The sequence below is a fragment of the Alexandromys fortis genome, unplaced genomic scaffold (genome assembly GCF_014885135.2).
Source record: "Alexandromys fortis isolate MF-2015 unplaced genomic scaffold, M_Fortis_MF-2015_v1.1 scaffold_63, whole genome shotgun sequence".
NCBI lineage: Eukaryota > Metazoa > Chordata > Mammalia > Rodentia > Cricetidae > Alexandromys > Alexandromys fortis.
In genome coordinates this window covers 6,453,392-6,472,051 of record NW_026067953.1, presented here as the reverse complement: position 1 = coordinate 6,472,051, position 18,660 = coordinate 6,453,392, and the positions used below count along the sequence as shown (strand labels likewise).

Below are 18,660 nucleotides of genomic sequence, written 5' to 3'. Positions count from 1 at the left end.
TGCTTTTTTTTTTTTTTTTTTTTTTTTTTTTTTTTTTTTTTTTTTTTTTTTGGTTTTTCGAGACAGGGTTTCTCTGTGGCTTTGGAGCCTGTCCTGGACCTCGCTCTGTAGACCAGGCTGCCCTTTTGTTTTCATTGTTTGTTTATTTTTGGAGACACGACCATAGCCTTGGCTGTCCTGGAACTTTCTGTGTAGACCGGACTGGCCTTGGATTCACAGAGATCAACTTCTCTGCCTTTGAAAGCACTTTTGTTAGAAATATTCCTTAAATGAGCCTCTCTGCCTATGCAAATAATTCCAATCAGACCAAATCAGACAAAATTAAAAGATATCTAGGTTTATTTGGGTGTCTGCACTCTCTGGTGGCCCTGAGGGAATGGAAAGCCAGCAGGATCACTGACCAGACCACCCACCGAAGGAAAAGAGGGAAGACCATGTGTTTATTTTCTGGGGAGCAGTTTAGATAGCCTGTGGGAGTGGTCTTGACCTTTCCGGGGGAGGGGTCAAGGTTTGGCAGGCTTCCTTGGCTCTCCCTGGGGGGAAGGGTCAAGGTTTGGACTGAGGCAGCTCTTGGAAGGGGAGCTTCCAGAAATGGATGAGGGGGACTGCGATTACAACTATCACACCCACCTTGTCTGGGTGCTAAGAATCTGAGCACAGGTTCACATTGCAAGCATTTTACCCACAAAAATCCTCAAGTTCCCAGGTTTTAATATAGAACTTGATATTGTAGTTATTTTATCACATTCAAGTTTTGTCTATGTGGGCCTCTTCTTAAATAATCTTCACGTTCTTGACCTATGAAAAGTCATATACATGGTATTCTTAATATCAGATTATTTGGAATGGAGAAAGTAAACTTGGTACATAAAAGGATCTATCTTAGCTCTTTTATTTAAGTTTTTAAATTTATTTATTTATTTATTTTTATGTTTTTGGTTTTTCGAGGCAGGGTTTCTCAGTAGCTATGGAGCCAGTTCTGGAACTCACTCTGTAGACCAGGCTGGCATTGAACTCACAGAGATCCGCCTACCTCTGCCTCCCGAATGCTGGGATTAAAGGTATGTGCCATCACCACCTAGCTTACTTAACATTTTTTTGATTGGGTTTCCATTTCTGATTCATACTATTGTGTAGATTTTTCTAACATGCCATCTTATAATTTTGGTAATGTTAATGAGTTTTTGTAGGTACATGTGAAAATGTGTGTGCTTGCAAGTGTGCAGATTTACATTCATGTGTGTTTGTGCCTGTGGATGCTAGTGAACAAACTCAGACACCATCTGTCTCTTTTTTTTAGACTTGCCAAGAAGGCTTATGCTAGCTGCCTAGTGAGCCTCAGGGATCTGCCTCTTTCTGCCTAATGAGTATGGACCATTTGTAATTTATGTGTTTCTGACCTGAAAATTGTGTAAATAATATTTTTAATACCAAATTATTTGGAATATAGAGGAGTATGTATTTCAATTATGAGACCCAGATTTTTTTTCCTTACACAAGTTCTGGTGACCAAATAGGTCACAAGCACATTACTAATTGAACCAGCTCATTAGCTCATAATGAAGTCTTATGTGGTTGGCTGAATAATGACCTCTTTCCCTCTTTCTAAATATATCTAGATTCTACCCCAGGAATCCTGGGAGTATGCTGCATATGGCAAAAGAAACTTTGCGTGTGTGATAAGCATCCTGGGTTGGGAGGTTGTCCTAGGTTATCTAACCACACTGGTAGGACATTGGAGAGCCAAGTCAGAGGAGGCAGGTCAGCATGATGCCACTGCGGCAAAGGGTCAAGACCTACAGCTTCTAGATGTTGGGTTACTGATTTTTCTCTAGAATGTCTAAGAGAAACACAGCTCTGTAGTCACCTTGATTCACCTCACTTTTAGACTTCTGATTTCCAAAACTGTAAGAAAAGAAATTAATGTTAATAATAAATCATCAAGTTTATGATAATCTTCCCAGCAGCAGTAGTAAACCAGCACATTACTTGAAAATGGGTTGAACCATCGATCAGTTTGCTGCAAGAGACAGTTTTGCCCAAGTGTTGTATTAACAGAAATTATCCAGATAGCAGTAAATCAAACTATTTAAGGTTGGAAATAGTGTCATTTTGTAGAGGTAGAATATTGTCCTTTCTCAGGTCTCCAGATGTAACATTCCTTTTTATCTTACCCTAAAGCTAGCTGTGTTGCCTTGAACTAGCTGCTTTGTTATTCATAGGAATGCTCTGAGTGGGTGCCTGAGTAGTTTTTTTTTTTTTTTTTCTTAAAGGTTCTTGCTGTAACCCAAGCTAGGGTCAAACTTGCAGTATGCCTCCTGCTTTAGTTTCCCAAAGCTGAGATTATGGGCATGCGCAGGACTCCAGACCCTTGGAGACTTGTATTATTAGGTGGGTGGTACACAACATATGATTGTGATCGTGGCCTTAGTTTTCTCCTTGTGTCAGTTGTACTGTTCTTATTTTTCTTCTTTCGACTCTTTATTTAATCCTAATAATAGTCCTTTTATATTTTTCTGTACCAAAGCATGGTTTAAAAGATATAAATAGGTACCCTTATATTTAAATACATATGTTCATAATACAAATAATATGGAAAATGTGGGAAGACAGTCAACTTTCTAATGTTTTACTTAAATAAAATCTTCACCATTCTGTTTTTATATTTTACTTTATCTCAAACAAAAGAAAGTGAATTCTCTTATTAGTAGAGTTTTTGTTTTTTTGTTTTTTTTTTTTTGGTCAGAGACAAAACAATAAGTCAGTAAAATAGAGGCATACTTGAAGGAATTCTATAGTAAGAAGACCGAGTGCTTCAACTGACTATTTCAGTTAATGATGGGACTTCCCATTTATGTAGAAAAGTGACTGATAAAAGGACAGCCCTGTGTACAGTCTCAAGAATTTTTGCCTATAGAATTCCTTCAAGTATGCCTCTATTTTACTTCCATACCCAGGAAGTAAGTAGAAGAATTTTTTTTGAAACTCAAGCAGGTTTGGGCTCAAATAAGAAACCTGGTGTCACAAAAATGTAAATATCCCTAAGGCCAAATTAGCACAGAAGATCACTTTAGGAGATGCTATAGAAAGAGGACTCAGAACAGAGTCCTGAAAAAACTTAAAAAAGTGAAGAATCATCAAAGATGGATCAGAGGAAGAGCTTGAAGAAACCTAGAGGTTTATGGTGTTGTGTATGCCTACTGAAGAGGATGGGGTGTGTGGGTTGTGGATTCTGTTCACCACAGGAAGCTTTGTTAAGGGTTGAAGAATAAATTGCAAGTGAAGTAACCTTTGGGAGACTTTGTTCTGGAGGGGGTTGAAATAGGGTGTCAGAGAGGGCTTTTTTTCTCGTTTCCTTGTTTCAAGATGACTGATGCTAGATTATGGTAAAGTACCACTAGTGTGTGTCACAGAGGCTGACACTGCACTAGACAATGAGTGGTGGTGTCAAGAACCCTGAGAAGGGGTAGAATTTAGTTTACCTGGGGCTGGAGGGCAGGTTGGTGAGAAAGAGACGGCTTCTGTTTTAAAGGAATGAGGAAAGGATACAGGTGCATTTGTAGATTTGGTGACAGGAAGGTAAGTTTTGAGGGCATGATTGTTTTGTCTCTCTGTGAATTGTGGAGAAAAGGCAATTCTTTATTCAAAAGAAACAGCTTCATTGTTTAAAAAAATTGTTATTCTGGTCTTTGGAAAAAATCCTAGATACAGAAAAACATCCTAAGTATTTTTACTTGCAGGCTTCACAGTGAAACTTAGAGAGTTGCAGAACACTGCACTTCAGAGGTTTTCAGGCCCAATCTGAAGGCAGTTTCTCTGCCTTCTATGGCTCATGCCAGATTCTTAGATTAATTTTCTGTTTCTTCTTTTTCAAGTGTTCTGTGTTTAGTTTGGTTCTAAATTATACTTACTTGGCACATGTATTGGGGAGAGGGAAGCAGTTAGTTACTGCTTTATACATGTTTTGGTTTTGATTCAGTTTTTGTATGTGTTCTTTCACATAATTCCAGAATCACGTGGATAAATGATAAAACATTGTTTTATACACCCAGAGTACAGTAAGTTTTTAAGATAAGTGATAACAGCAATAAGAGAAAAGTAGGCAGCATTGTTAAAGTGAACAGATATTAAATATAACATTGTTCGGCTGCCAGTGGCGTGCTCTCCAGAGACATGGTTTGAGGCCCAACCACAAATCTAAACAGCCTCAGAGCAACTTACCACCTGGCAGTTAAAAGGAACCTAATGTGCTAGTGATTTTGCTGTTTTTTCAAGCTCTCATGCATTTTCTAGAATTGAGTTATTTGGACTTTGTAGATAGGAATCAAGGCTTTAGCATTCAATTAAGTATGTGCTGTTAGGATTATTCTGGACACTTCTTAACTGTAGATTACTTGATAAGTTGCTTTATAAATATTTTCTCCCATGACAGAAAGGGGGAAAAACAAAACCTTCAAATAGCAACAGCAGGCTTTTTTTTTTTCCTCACTGCATACCATTGTCACCTTTGGACTGAAATTAACCCAAGAATATTATGTTTCATAATGCTGAATAAGAAAAGATAAGATTTTATGGGAAGATGTTTTATAATCTTACTTGATTAGTCCCAGAAAATGAGATTGTAAAATACACCTTTTCTAGTTTATATTAAAAGCAGATTTTAAGCATATTAAATAGAGAGGATCAAGTCAGATTGTGTTCTACACATACTAAAAAATTGGCTACTTCAGATCTCACTCCCCTAACCCCATGTTCTCCTTTCCACAAAGATACTTGTGTTTTCTTATAATATGAGCCAGCCAGCCAACCAACCAACCATCTAAAGTCCTCTAGTTAACTCTTATCATTCCTCTTTACAAGGATTTTGGATGGACTGTTTATTCCACTTGTTTCTGTGTTTTTATTATTCACACTGATGTGCTTTAGAATCAGACCTCTATCTTAACAGCTCCATGGAGACTGTAGGAACCTCCAAAGTTCCTTAACCTATCCCCCTTTTGCTGGTCTGATGGGATGCCTTGATTTGACTCTATCTTTGCTCCCTTGGAGCACCTGGTGCTTGAGTGTTGGTACTGGTCTCCTTGCATAACAGTAGAATGCTCTCCTACCTGCTTTTTCTCCCACCAATGTGCGCCATCTTCTTCCAGTGCTTTCTCTCTGATTCTCTATGTTCCAGACCTCTTTACTTGTACCCACTTTTACTGGGAGATCAAAATGTTATCAGTGCTTGAACTATTGGACAAGTTTGTGTTTTTAGTTTAGATCTCTTGTATTTCTTATCATTCATTTCCATCATCCCATTGCACATCAAACATTCAGATTGCCCACAAATATCTTAGTTTCCCAAGCTAAACAGTGTTTCTTCTTCCAACTTTCCATGTTTTATTTTGTGACATTGACATTCTCATCCTGCCAAGGCTTGAGGGTGGCAGTGTCACCCCTGGATATTGTATCTCATACCTCTTGAAGCATATTATCCCAACATTTGTGTCTCTCTTTGAAGTCCAAGTGTAGTTGTGATTATCAGTTTTAGGTCAGCAGCAATCCACTTCAGGTTGATGGTGTTTATCTTGATGCACACATGCTATATATACATTTTGTACTTTTAGTTCAAGAACACTGATTCTTGCTTGAGGCCTAGGATCCTGGTGAGAGCTGGCTCAGCAAGTGTAAATGTTTGCTTCCAAAGGGAAAGCCATTCATAGTCCACTGGGGCAACCTTAACTAATAGGGTGTGGGAGCTGATAATATATGTACTTCTCTGTATTGATTCTAGAGTGGAACATTCTCAGAGGCGTTCCATCTGTTCTTCAAAAAAGCTAGATTAGATGGAGTTGATAATGTACCCTCTTTTCTCTCTTTTACTCTTGCTGGTTTCTCCTTATTTCATCTTATTGGGATTACCTTCCAAATAAACCTCTTGCACAGCAGTTTAGGATTAGACTGTTAGTGTCTATAAAGTGACTTAAAAAGCATACCCTTGGTTGGGATGTTGCTGAGGGTTACTCCATAGTGAAACCATAATAAAGATCCTATTGGTAGCAGTGGGTGCTGATAAACCTGTTATATGTGATGGATCAAGACTAGCATGGAATAGAAGAGGAAGAGTTGCACATATGTGATAGCTCTGAGTATTTGGGACAGTGGTACTATTAAGACCTTTGACTTGGCTGACTCAGTTTTTGGAACCTAAGAAACATAGGAGCATTTTCATGGAAGCCTTTGAAAGACTCTCAAAGCCCATGACCATATAAAAATTATGGCAAAATATTGGACCCAGGATTTAATCATAAGGGTAGGAGAGCTTTGTACCTTTTGTGGTTAAGTCTGTATTATGAGTTGGGCATAACTGGCATTGTTTCTCAGAACTTCTTCTGGATTTTGGGCTAACACTGATCATAATAAACATTTAGGGTGAGATAGAGGGGCAGAAGCACTGACGGTGTGAAGTGATGTTCTAGCCCCCACATGCTGTTGCTGCTAATCTGCTGTATCATATTGTTGGCATGGAGCATCAGCTAGCCCTGCAGTTTTCCCAGATCTGTTGAATTACCTCCATTAGCTCCTGGGAATCTAGGACTAGTGTGTGTAGCTTCTTTGTAGGTCACTGACATCATTGAACTTAGAGTTGAAGATACCTACAGATATATGCTTCTGCTTGTCCTTGTGGGTTCTAGCTTGTTCTCAGGGTTCTAGTTTAACCTTTCTGGAATTGCTAAGAGATACCGTTCTGGAATTGGATTTTCATAGGATTCAATAATATCCATAGAAATGACAGTATTCTTCAGTGGCAGAGACAAAAACATCATGCAGTGCTTACCATTTGAAGCAGAGTAATATAGCTATTCTTACAGGCTGAAGTGGCATTCAGGATTTCATTACAGATATGTAGGGAATGGCTAAGTCATGGAAAGATGGGTATTGTTTGACTCGTGTGAATCTGATTTTTATCTCTGAGGAATTGAACCTTCAGTTAGCTTTCACTTATTGGGTATGGTTGCTTCAAACCTTATTCATCATTATGCAACAATCATGTAAGTAACAAGAAACATCTCAGTGTATCCCTTGAGAGCTAAGTAACTTCCTTGTCATCATTATGTAGTACTAACTATAACCCCTTGTAACCTGAGGAACAAAAGGCAGGGAAGGATTTTCTGTTCTTTGTCTCTTTTTTTTCCTTTTAAACACTGCTTGGCCCACTAGCTCTAGCCTCTTACAGGCTAATTCTCATATTTTGACTAACCCATTTTTAGTAATCTGTGTAGCACCAGTCTTACCAGGAAAGATTCAGCATGTCTGACCTGGCGGCTTGCTTCATCATGTCTGCCCTGGAGAGAGCTGCATGGCGTCTGCCTCAGAGAGCAGAGCTATCGAGTCTGAGCTCACTTCCTCTTCCTCCCAGCATTCTGTTCTGTTTACTCCACCCACCTATGTTCTAACCTATAAAATGGGCCAAGGCAGTTTCTTTATTAGCCAGTGACCTTCCTCCATCATTTCCCCTTTTTCTGTTTAAACAAAAAGAGGAAGGCTGTTCTTTGTCTCTTAAGCATTACCTCTTACATTAACTTGACATTCCTCTATTGCAGGCTTTGACTTTGTCTTCCCTAGCAGTGTCTGGTCTCAAGCATGTTCTTTCTGTATCTTTTCTGCTCCAGGGTTTCTTCAGTGTCTACTGGCAGGAGATACAGCTGGGATGGTCTGTAAGCTTGAAGTGCTGGTAGTGTAGGAAGTTAATGGAACTCCTTTAATAACTTTTATCTTGTAGGGGCAGAATCCATTGGAAAAATGTTTCTCTCCACCTTTGCCCACATAGTTCTATTAGCAATCTAGTCATTCTCCAGAGAGTGTCAGCAAGGTTAAGCTCCAGTATCCATAGTAGTGACCATGGCAGCAAGGACCCTTGAATTGACTTATTTTGGTTTTACCCCTCCTTGGTCTTTTACTTCTTCCAATTAAATTACCTCAAATACAGTGTTCTGATATTCTTTTTTTTGGGAGGGGGGAACCTCTATGCATATATGTACAATTGTATTGTGTATATATATGTGCTTTGTCTGCTTGTCATCCATACATCCATCCATCTAATAACAGATTATAAATAAAGAACTTAGAATGGTAAACATAATTATCATACATCGCTTAAGTGACAGAGCATGAGTTTTGAATTGAATTTATTTGAACCAAAACATGTTCTCCTTGATTAAACCTCTTCCTCATCCTTGAAGATGAAATTGGTAAGCTTTAGTGAGCTTGTTGAAAGTTCTCAGTGGCCTTGTCCTGTTGCCTGTGGGTCGGGCTGGCTGTTTATAGTTCACCAATCTAAACTGTGCTGGTCACATGCTCATGGCTTTTCTAACTAATCACTTCTGTCGTTTCCCTTTGCTTCATTGTGGGGGTGCACCCCCACCGTCCTTTTGGAACATGTCTATGTACTTCTGTTTCACTTCTGAGTTCAGTCAACTCTTGTTTTATTTGTTCCTTTTTGGTTGTTTGCCTCTTTCTATTCTAGGTTTTTATATTTTTTTTCTCAGGATTGTTTTTCATATCTTAACTGGTTGGTTGAAGAATTTAAATTCAGTTCTGAGTGTTACATGCCTGTTTTCTTTAGCTGTGTGGATTTCTTTGTTGTTGCGAAGGGAGGGATTCCTGATAGACTGGTGGGATTGTTATGTCTTATTTCTCTTTGATTTCTGTTGGATCCTTGATTTCTTTTCTGTATTTTCTCTTTGTTACTGTGTAGCCAAGGGTATGTACTCCTCTCTGATTTACTGTCAGAAACTGTGCTTCTCCAAGACTGACCCCCTTTCCTATTTGGTGTTTAAGTCACCAACTCTGACTTGTTTTCAGTGTGTTGGTATACTGTTGTACTGTTGTGGACATAATTTTTGTCTTGATTCATCTAAGTATTTGGTGCCCCTGTATTCATTCTCAGTGTTGCATAAGCCGTTTTCTTCCTATTCCCAAACCAGACTTCCTGTGGAACTCTGCTGGAATTTGGCTGGGTTTTCCATGACAAACAATTTGGAGGTTGTGTTATTCTCTGTACTGCTAAAGGTATGGGTCATGCATAATTTTATTTGCTTTTTTGTTCTCTCTCTCTCTCCTTTCTTTCTTTTTTTTTTTTTAAGGATAGATAAGGGAATTTAGATTCAGGCAGTATTAGTTGACCCTGAAACTTAGAAATGCCTTTGTACTTTTAAGGCTTTGGTTAAAGTCCTATGTTGTCTTCTTTGAAACCTTACCTGCTAAATGACTTAGAACAGAATAGAGAAGACTGATGAATGTCACCTCCATCAGCCATGAATAATGTGAATATTTTGGATCAGATTGATCTTCAATTTTAAAAGAAGTGTAGGTAGAAGAGCTGAATAATAATCAGGTTTTATTATCATCGTAACACTAAGGTCTAAGGCAGTGGTCTAATGCTATGACCCTTTCATACAGTTAGTTCCTCATATTGTGGGGACACCCCAACCATAAAACTTTTTTCATTGCTACTTCATCATAACTCTAATTTGCTAGTTTTATGAAAGGGTCATTCAGTCCCAAAGAGGTCATGACCTACAGTTGAGAACTACTAGTCTAAGGCACTAAGATCACCACTTTCTTCTACATAGTTTGTAATGTTAATTTTTAAAATTTTACATGTCTTTCATCCTTTCTCGAACACTGTTATATAGTTAATCTGGAATCTGAAATAATTTTCTTTTCTTATACAGTATCTGTGAAAAAGCTTCTGCAAAATACTGTTTTTTAAAATAAATCATTTCAATCTATAACTAATCTAGTATCTTTTGTTATATGAAATGTTTCCTGTCAAATGGCTAAAAAAATCTTAATAACCTTGTGAAAAAGAACTTAATTTGGGTTCTTTTTTTTTCTTTTCTTTGTACTGGCTGTTGAACTCGGGGCCTTAAACAAGCTGGAAAAGCTCCCTCTTACTGACCTACTGCTCCTGTGCCAAACATGGGTTCTTAAATATCCAGCACTTGGTTTTCCAAATTGACTTTGGATGTGGGTATGGCAGAATACCATTATTTGCTTAGTAAATGTTCTTTTTAGGGTCTAGAGAAATATGGTCTATGATTTGGGTTTTTTTTTTTTTGGTAATTGGTTTTGAAATGAAAGGTTCAATGATATGTTTATGTATCTTTAGAAAATTCAGATCCTTTGCATGTTAATGTTTCTAGTGATAGAAATTTGTTCTTTTACCATCCTGAGTTAGGTAACCCCGACCCAGAAAGACAAATGTGATATATATTCACTCATAAGTGGATATTAGACATAAAGCAAAGAATAACCAGCCTATGGTCCATGACCCCAGAGAAGCTAGGTAACAAGGAGAACCTGAAGAGAGATATACATAGATCCCCCTGGGAAGGGGTATTAGACAAGATCTCCTGAGAAAATTGGAGTGTGTGTGTGTGTGTGTGTGTGTGTGTGAGAGAGAGAGAGAGAGAGAGAGAGAGAGAGAGAGAGAGAGAGAGAGAGAGAGAGAGGAGAGAGGAGGAGAGGAGAGAGAGAGAGGAGAGAGAGAGATATGCGGGGAGAATGAAGGACCAAAGGGGAGCAGGAGAGGAGAGAGGAGGAGAACATGAGGGAACGGGATGGCTGAAATGGGGGAAGGACAGAGAGGGAGAGCAAGGAAAGAGATATCTTGATTGCCATTATGGGGCTAGCGAGAAACCTGGTACTAGGGAAATTCTTAGGAATCCGAAAGAATCACCCCAGCTAAGACTCTAAGCAGCAGTGGAGAGGATGCCTAAACTGGCCTTACTCTGTAATCAGATTGATGAGTTCCTTAATTTTCATCATAAAACCTCATCCAACAACTGATGGAAGCAGATGGAAAGCACTGGATCAAGCTTCCAGAGACCAGTCCAAGAATGGAAGGCGTGATAATATGAGCAAAGGGATCATGACCATAATGGGGATACCCACAGCAACAGAGCTAGTGAGAGCTCACTAACTCTGGACTGATGTGGGAGAACCTGCATAGGACCAAACTAGGACTGCTGAATGTGGGTGACAATTGTGTGGCTTGGGCAGTCTGTGGAGCCATTGGCAGTGGGTCCAGGATTTATTCTTAGTACTTGAACTGGCATTTTGGTACCCATTCTTTTTGGAGGTATATCTTGCTCAGCCTTGATATAGGGGGTATGGCCTTGGTTCTGCCTCAAAGTGATGTGTCAGACTTTATTGACTCTACTTGGGAAACCTTACCCTCTCTGAAGAAAGGATGGGGGTTAGGGTGAAGGGGAAGTGGGGGGAGAGGGAGGAGGGAGGGAGTAGGAACTGGGATAGGTATGTAAAATGAAAAAGATTGTTTTTAAAAATATGAATTTAATAAAAAATATTAAAAAAATAAAATTGGTTTTTAATTCAACTTTTCATGGCATTTAAAAAACTTTACTCTTTTTTTCAGATCAACAGATCCTCTTTAATCCATTTGTTATTTATAACATTCTATTTGATGTGTGATTCCCCTCTGTATGCTGTGAATATATTTTATTACCATTGGTTAATAAAAAAGCTACTTCGGCCTATGGCAGGGCAGAATAAAGCCAGGCAGGAAATCCGAACACAAATATATATATAGAGAGTAGGCAATAGGCAGAGTCGGGCACACCATGTAACTGCCAAAGGAGACAGACGCTGGAACCTTACCGGTAGGCCACAACCGTGTAGTGATACACAGTTTAATAGAAATGGGTTAATTTAAGATATAAGAGTTAGCCAGGAATATGCTTGAGTCATTGGCCAAACAGTATTGTAATCAACACAGTTTTTGTGTGATTATTCTGGTCTGGGCAGCTGGGAAACCAACATGCAGTCTCCTTTAACATCTGTTTTGTATTGTTGCCATGAGTATTAGACGCAAAAATCAGATAAGGTTTTGGGAGCTTAAGTAAAGGTCTGTGTATAACTCTGGTAGTTCCCAGAGTACGCAAAAGAACTGGCTTCCTTCAGAAATCCCTGTAGAAAAATATTGTTATATATAGCAGTAGGTAGTGGTGGACCTCTATGGGCTGCTAATGTATAAATCAGGCGAATGACTCTAACATGAACTGGTTAACAAATAAATTTCTTAGTTTTCTATATTCTGAAATTAAGTAAAAAAGAAGGAAGAAGGATGGATATTTGTCTTAAGATATATTCATATATTTTTTCTTTTCACTGATAGTTTTATTTCTGTTTATATAACTTTAAACCATTGTATGTGCATTTCTGCATTTACCCTCTTCAGAAAAAGTAAGCCATATGAAATTATACTCATGAAGCAATTTCTACAGAAATATTTTAGTTCTAGTTGGACATTATCTCTGATTGACCCTGCTGTGTTTAGCACTGTCAAGTCATTCTAAATTGTGAGTCTTTAGTATCACTTGGCTATAATTTCTGTTGGTAGTATGTTATTCAGGCTTTGCCTATGTAGTCTCATGGAAATCTTGGTAAATACTCTTATTATCCCTGTGTTTCAGAAGATGAAACTGAGCATAAGGGCTTGTTCACACATCTTGTGAATGGCTAAAGGGGGGTGTGAATCCAGAACTCTGGACTTCAGAAATCATGGTCTTGAAGAAATCATGTTCTTGTGTTTTTCCATGACTGATTTTTTTCTCCTGCCTGAGAAGAACATAACTTATTTGTTTTTTATCTGCCTGTTTCTCGTGTTTGTTCATTTTCAGATGGTGGTAGTATATGGACAGTGGTGATGAGAATAAGAGAGGCAAGTCAAGGAAACACATTTATTTTGGGGGATTGTTACTTTATCTTTTCATTTCAACAGAGGCTATTTTGGTTGTAATCAAAGAAATCTCTGAGAGGTGATCATCAGGTGCTAGTGAGGTTCCAGATCCATTAAGACAAATTTCTTACAGTAAAATAAACACTGTATTCTTTGTAGAAACTTTTGCCTTTTGAAAGTCTCAGAGGAAAGGTGAGACAGAGTTCCAGGTAAACTAGCTGTGCACCTATGGAGGCTGCAGGAACAGAACTGAGAAATGGTGGCATCTGGGACATTGGTTCAAATTGTTGCTAATTTTTTAAAATTAATGTGTGTGTGTGTGTGTGCATTGAGTGTGTGTTTGTGTGTGCTTGAGTGTATGTATATATACTACATGTGTGCAGGTACCTGTTGAGGTCAGAAGAGGGCCTCAGATCCCCTGGTACTGGAATTACAGGCAATTATCAACTGCCACATAGGTGCTAGGTACTGAACACTAGGTCTTCTGTAAGAACAGTAAATGCTCTTTAACTCTTCTGGACTATCTCTAGTTTTTATTTTTTATATTTTTATTTTAAGATCTTTTCTGATGACTACAATATATATATCTTCATAAAATTACAAACTTATTGTTATCTAATCTTGGCATTGCTAATTTAGTTGAAGGTTACATATGTATCCCTCTGTTCATCAGCTTTTTGTTGTAGCGATATAGTCACTTACGGTGGAGTCATAGAGTTTCTACTGCTGTAATAAAACACTATGTCCAGAGCAACTTGGGGCAGGAGATATTTCAGTTTACATGTTCCAATCACAGTCCATTATAAAGGGAAGTCAGGGTAGGAATTCAGGGCAGGAACCTGGAGACAGGAACTGAAACAGAGACCACAGAGTATTGCTGCTGCTTGGCTTGCTCTTTATAGCTTGTTCAATCTGCTTTCTTCATACAGCTGTGGACCATCTGCCAGGGGTTGGCACTGCAAAAGTGGGCTGGGTCCTTCCACATTAATTATTAATCAAAAAAATGTCCCACAGGGTTAAGTTTTATGGAGGCATTTTCTCAGTTGAGAGTCTCTCTTCCCACATGACTTTAGTTTGTGTCTAATGGACAGAAAGAAGAAAAAAAAAACCTAGCCAACAAAATTGACTTCTTGTCTACTCGACATACAAGCTCATCACTGTCCAACTATAACTTTCCTTTCTTGTTTATATCCAAGATCTCTTACTAATATCAGCATCATAATATAAAACATTTAAGGTCCCACACTCTGTAAAATATCCTTTCTGAAATATCCGAAGTCTCTAAAACTGCAAAGTTTTTCTAAAATATCCAAGGTCTTATAACTATGGGATTCTGTAAGATAAAAAAATAAAGTTACATACTTCCTTACTCCAAGAGGAAGAATCAGGACATAGTCACAAATCAAAATAAAACCAATATTAAACAGTGTAAAAGTTCAGTGCTTATTCCTGTGACCTACTCATGATGATCCTCTGGACTTAAAGGGCTTAGTTTCCCCAGCCCTGCCATTGGCTCTACACACAGCCAGTCTCAGAGGCTCAGTCTGGCTTCACTCCACAGGTGTTTCTTTAGAGGGATTCTAACCATGCTACATGGATCCAAGCCTCAACTTCTCTCAGTGACTTCTTGAATTCTGGGGCTTCTACTGCAGCTGAAGATGCATCTTCACCAGTGACCTCTCCTGGCCTCTCACAGTGCCAAGCCTCAGCTGTTCTCCATGACCTCTTCATGCCTTCCAAACCACCACCACATGAAAGACTCTTACACATGACCAACTTCATCTGCCAGCATGAGATGCAGCCTTGGCTTTCTTTGAACACAGCTTCTCTGTGCTACCCTGAGGAAATACTCCCAGAAAATTTCACCTCAGTACTGCTGGCTTCTTCTAAATCACAGCTGATTTCTGAGCCCTAACTGGCTAGAGTCAAATATACTCCATTCTAAATATCACATGAACAGTCCTGACAAGAGTATTTGAAGTAGTCTCAAACTTCCCTCTGACGCTTAATAAGCCAGACCTCCATCATCTACATGACTCTCCACATTCTCTTCCAAGCTTCCACAGAACAGCTCATTAAGCTCTGAACTCTGACAAGCTTTTCCAGCTTAAAGTTCCATAATTCTTCCACATTCCTCCCCAAAACAACATGGTCAGGTCTGTCATAGCCAATAGTCTATTCTCTGGTACAATGTCAGTATAGTTAGGGTTTTCTTTGTTATGATAAAATACCATAACCAAAGCAAGTTGGGGTCTGTTCAGGTTACATGACTAAGTCACAGTTCATCTTGAAGGGAAATCAGGGCTGGAACCAAGAGGCAGGAACTGAAGTAGAAACCATAGAGGAGTCCTCCTTATTGGCTTGCTCAGTCTGCTTTCTTATAAAACTCAGGACCACCTGCACAGGGTTGGCATTGCCCACAGTGGGCTGGGCCCTCCCACATTGATCATTAATCAAGAAAATGCTCAACATACTTGCCTACAGACCAGCTTTAATGGAGGCATGTTCTCAATTCAGTGTCTCTTTCCAAATAACTCCAGTTTTTATCAACTTAACAAAAAGCCACTAGCACAGGTGGAAAGGTTTATTTTGGATCAAGATTTTAGGATCCTTAATCTGATTCTTGTTGGCCCTGTTGTTTTGGGTCTGAAGCTATATAATGCATTATGATGGGAGCATATGCAAAGAAAGTCATTATTTAACGCACGGTTGTAAGGAAGGGCTGGAGTCTTTATATCCCTTCGAGGGCATGCCTCCTGTTAACGCCCTTAACTCCCTTCTACTAACCCACCTTCTGTAAGTTTGACCACAGACTGCTGATCAAGTTTTGAACAGATGAGCTTTTGGGGACCATTAATATTCAAACTATAGTCGGGTGGTGGTGGTGGCACACACCTTTAATCCCAGCACTCGGGAGGCAGAGGCAGGTGGATCTCTGTGAGTTCGAGGCCAGCCTGATCTATAAGAGCTAGTTACTGGACAGGTTCCAAAGCTACAGAGAAACCCTGTCTTGAAAAACAACAACAACAACAACAAGAAAGATTCAAACTACAATACCTTGATTCCATTTCTTTCTCTTTTCCAGAGGTAATTATTATCTTGAGTTTAGATTTTGTTATTCCAATTTACATTTTTATTTTTGGACACATTGGTATGTGTGTGTCAACTATAGTGCAAAATAATGTTTTACATGCCTTTTTTTGTATTTGTATTTTATTTTATTACTCTAAAAAATACCAATTCAAATTCCCACCCCCTTCCCTCCTCCAACTCTCCTACCACTCCCTCCACACGCCCTCTCACCCCATCCCCTCCAATCCAAGGGAGGGCAATGCACCCAGCCTTGTGGAAAGTCTTCCCTACTACATCTAGATTGAGCAAGGTATACATCCAAAGAGAATAGGATCTCAAAAAGCCAGTACATGCAGTAGAGACAAATCTCAGTCTGCGCCGACTATCAGCCACCTTCAGAGGGACTAGTTTGTTCCCATGCTCGTTCACTCCCAGTCCAGTTGGAGTTGGTAAGCTCCCGTTAGCTCAGGCAAACTGTCTCAGTGGGTGAACCCCTCATGATCTTGACTCCTTGTTCATACTCTCACTTTGTCCACTCTTCATCTGGATCTTGGGAGCTCAGTACAAGTGTGGGTCTTTGCCTCTGTTTCTGTTATTGGACAAAGGCTCTATGGTGATATTTAAGATAATCATCAGTCTGACTACAGGGCAAGGCCAGTTCAGACACCCTCTCTAATGCTTAGGGTCTTAGCTGGGGTCTTGATTTAATTTTGGCATATGGTATATATATAAAAAATGTCCATTTCTTTTACATTTTCCAATTTTGTGGAGTACAGGTTTTCGAAGTAAGACCTAATGGTTCTTGAATTTCCTCAGTGTTTGTTGTTATGTCCCCTTTTCATTTCTGAGTTTGTTAATTTGGATGTTCTCTCTCTGCCTTTTGATTAGTTTGGATAGGAGTTTGTCAATCTTGTTGATTATCTCAAAGAACCAGCTTTTTGTTTCATTGATTTCTTTTTGTATTGTTTTCTTTGTTTCTATTTTGTTGATTTCAGCCCCCAATTTGATTATTTCCTGTCTTCTACTCCTCTTGGGTGAGTCTGAGTCTTCTTTTTCTAGCGCTTTCAGGTGTCCTGTTAAGTCACTAATGAGAGCTTTCTTCGTTTTCTTTATATGGGCACTTAGTGCTATGTACTTTCCTTTTAGCACTATTTTCATAGTGTCATAGGTTTGGATATGTTGTGCCTTCATTTTCATTGAATTCAAGGAAGATTTTAATTTATTTCTTCTTTGTCCCAGGGGTGGTTCAGTAGTTGACTGTTCAGTTTCCATGAGTTTGTAGGCTTTCTGGGAGTAGTATTGTTGAATTCTAACTTTACTCCATGGTGATCCAATAAGACACAGTGGGTTACTCCAATTTTTGGTATCTGTGGAGGTTTGCTTTGTTACTGAGTATGTGATCAATTTTGGAGAGGGTTCCATGAGGTGCTGAGAAGAAAGTATATTCTTTTTTGTTTGGGTGGAATGTTCTATAGATTGATTCATTACATCTGTTAGTTCTCTTGTTTCTCTGTTAAGTTTCTGTCTGGTTGACCTGTCCATTGGCGAGAGAGGAGTGTTGAAATCTCCTACTATTAGTGTCTGGGGTTTGATGTGCGATTTAAGTTTTAGTAATGTTTCTTTTACATATGTGGGTGCTCTTGTATTAGGGGCATAGAGATTCAGGATTGAGACTTCATCTTCATGGATTGTTCCTGTTATGAGCATAAAGTGTCCTTCTCCATCTCTTCTGATTTATTTTAGCTCGAAATCAGTTTTATTAGATATTAGGATAGCCACACCCTGTTTTTGTTTTTTTCAAGACAGGGTTTCTCTGTGTTTCTCTGGCTGTCCTGGAACTCACTGTATAGACCAGGCTGTCCTCAGATTCGCCTGCCTCTGCCCCATGAGTGCAGAAATTAAAGGTGTGCACCACCACCATCCAGCTACATATCTTTCTCTTTTTAGAAACGATGTAATCACACATTACCAAATATATGCATATCTTTGATTTTGCATATTGTACATGTCTTCCCTTTCTACATTTTGAATATTGTCAGTGTGGGCACTTATAATACTAATTTAGCTTCTCTGCTCAGTAACATTCTACTGAATGAATGTAGTGACTTCTGTTATCCTGTTGATGGATGTTTAGGGTTTACTTATTGTGTGTTTAGGTTTATGGTGCCATTATAGGTATGCCCATATACATATGTGGTAGAGTTTCTCTATGGTATATGCCCATAGGTATAGTCTCTGAGTGGTTGGCATACCTTCACTCAGTTTTGCTTCTCTGTAGATCTGCTTCCATCAATTTCTGGACCCTATGATGACAATTAAGGTAGTCATCAGTCTGATTACAGGGGAAGGCCAGTTTAGGCATCCTCTCCACTGCTGCTTAGAGTCTTAGCTGGGGTCATTCTTGTGGATTCCTGGGAATTTCCCTAGTGCCAAGTTTCCTTTCTCTCCCTCTCTGTCCTTCCCCCTTCTTGAGCATCCATTCCCTCATGTTCTCCTCTTCCCTCTTCTTCTCCTTTCCCCTCCCCTTTCACTCTCCCTTTTCTCTCCACCCCACACTCCCAATTTTTTAGGAGCTCTTGTCTGTTTCCCCTTCCCAGGGGATCCATGTTTGTCTTTCTTAGGGTTCTCTTTGTTACCTCGCTTCTCTGGGATCGTGGACTATAGATTGGTTATTCGTTGCTTTATGTCTAATATCCACTTAGGAATGAGTACATATCATATTTCTCTATCTGGGTCTGGGTTACCTCATTCAGGATATTATTTTTTTTTTGTCTTTTTTTTTATTGAGAATAAGAAAAAAAAAGTTTCCGCCTCCTCCCAGCCTCCCATTTCCCTCCCCC

General features: G+C 39.1%; 1 protein-coding gene across 5 annotated transcripts in view; it reads left to right on the top strand.

Moving 5' to 3' along the window:
* Rps6ka5 (ribosomal protein S6 kinase A5) overlaps positions 1 to 18,660 on the top strand; it is a 170,349-nt gene that overhangs the window by 9,335 nt on the left and 142,354 nt on the right. Inside the window, exon 2 of one of the 5 annotated variants that reach the window (XM_050151455.1) lies at positions 8,970 to 9,054. The exons of the other annotated variants lie outside the window; for them this stretch is intronic. The gene's annotated coding sequence lies outside the window, so the exon portion shown is untranslated. The remainder of the gene's footprint in view (positions 1 to 8,969; positions 9,055 to 18,660) is intronic. 5 annotated transcript variants of the gene reach the window in all.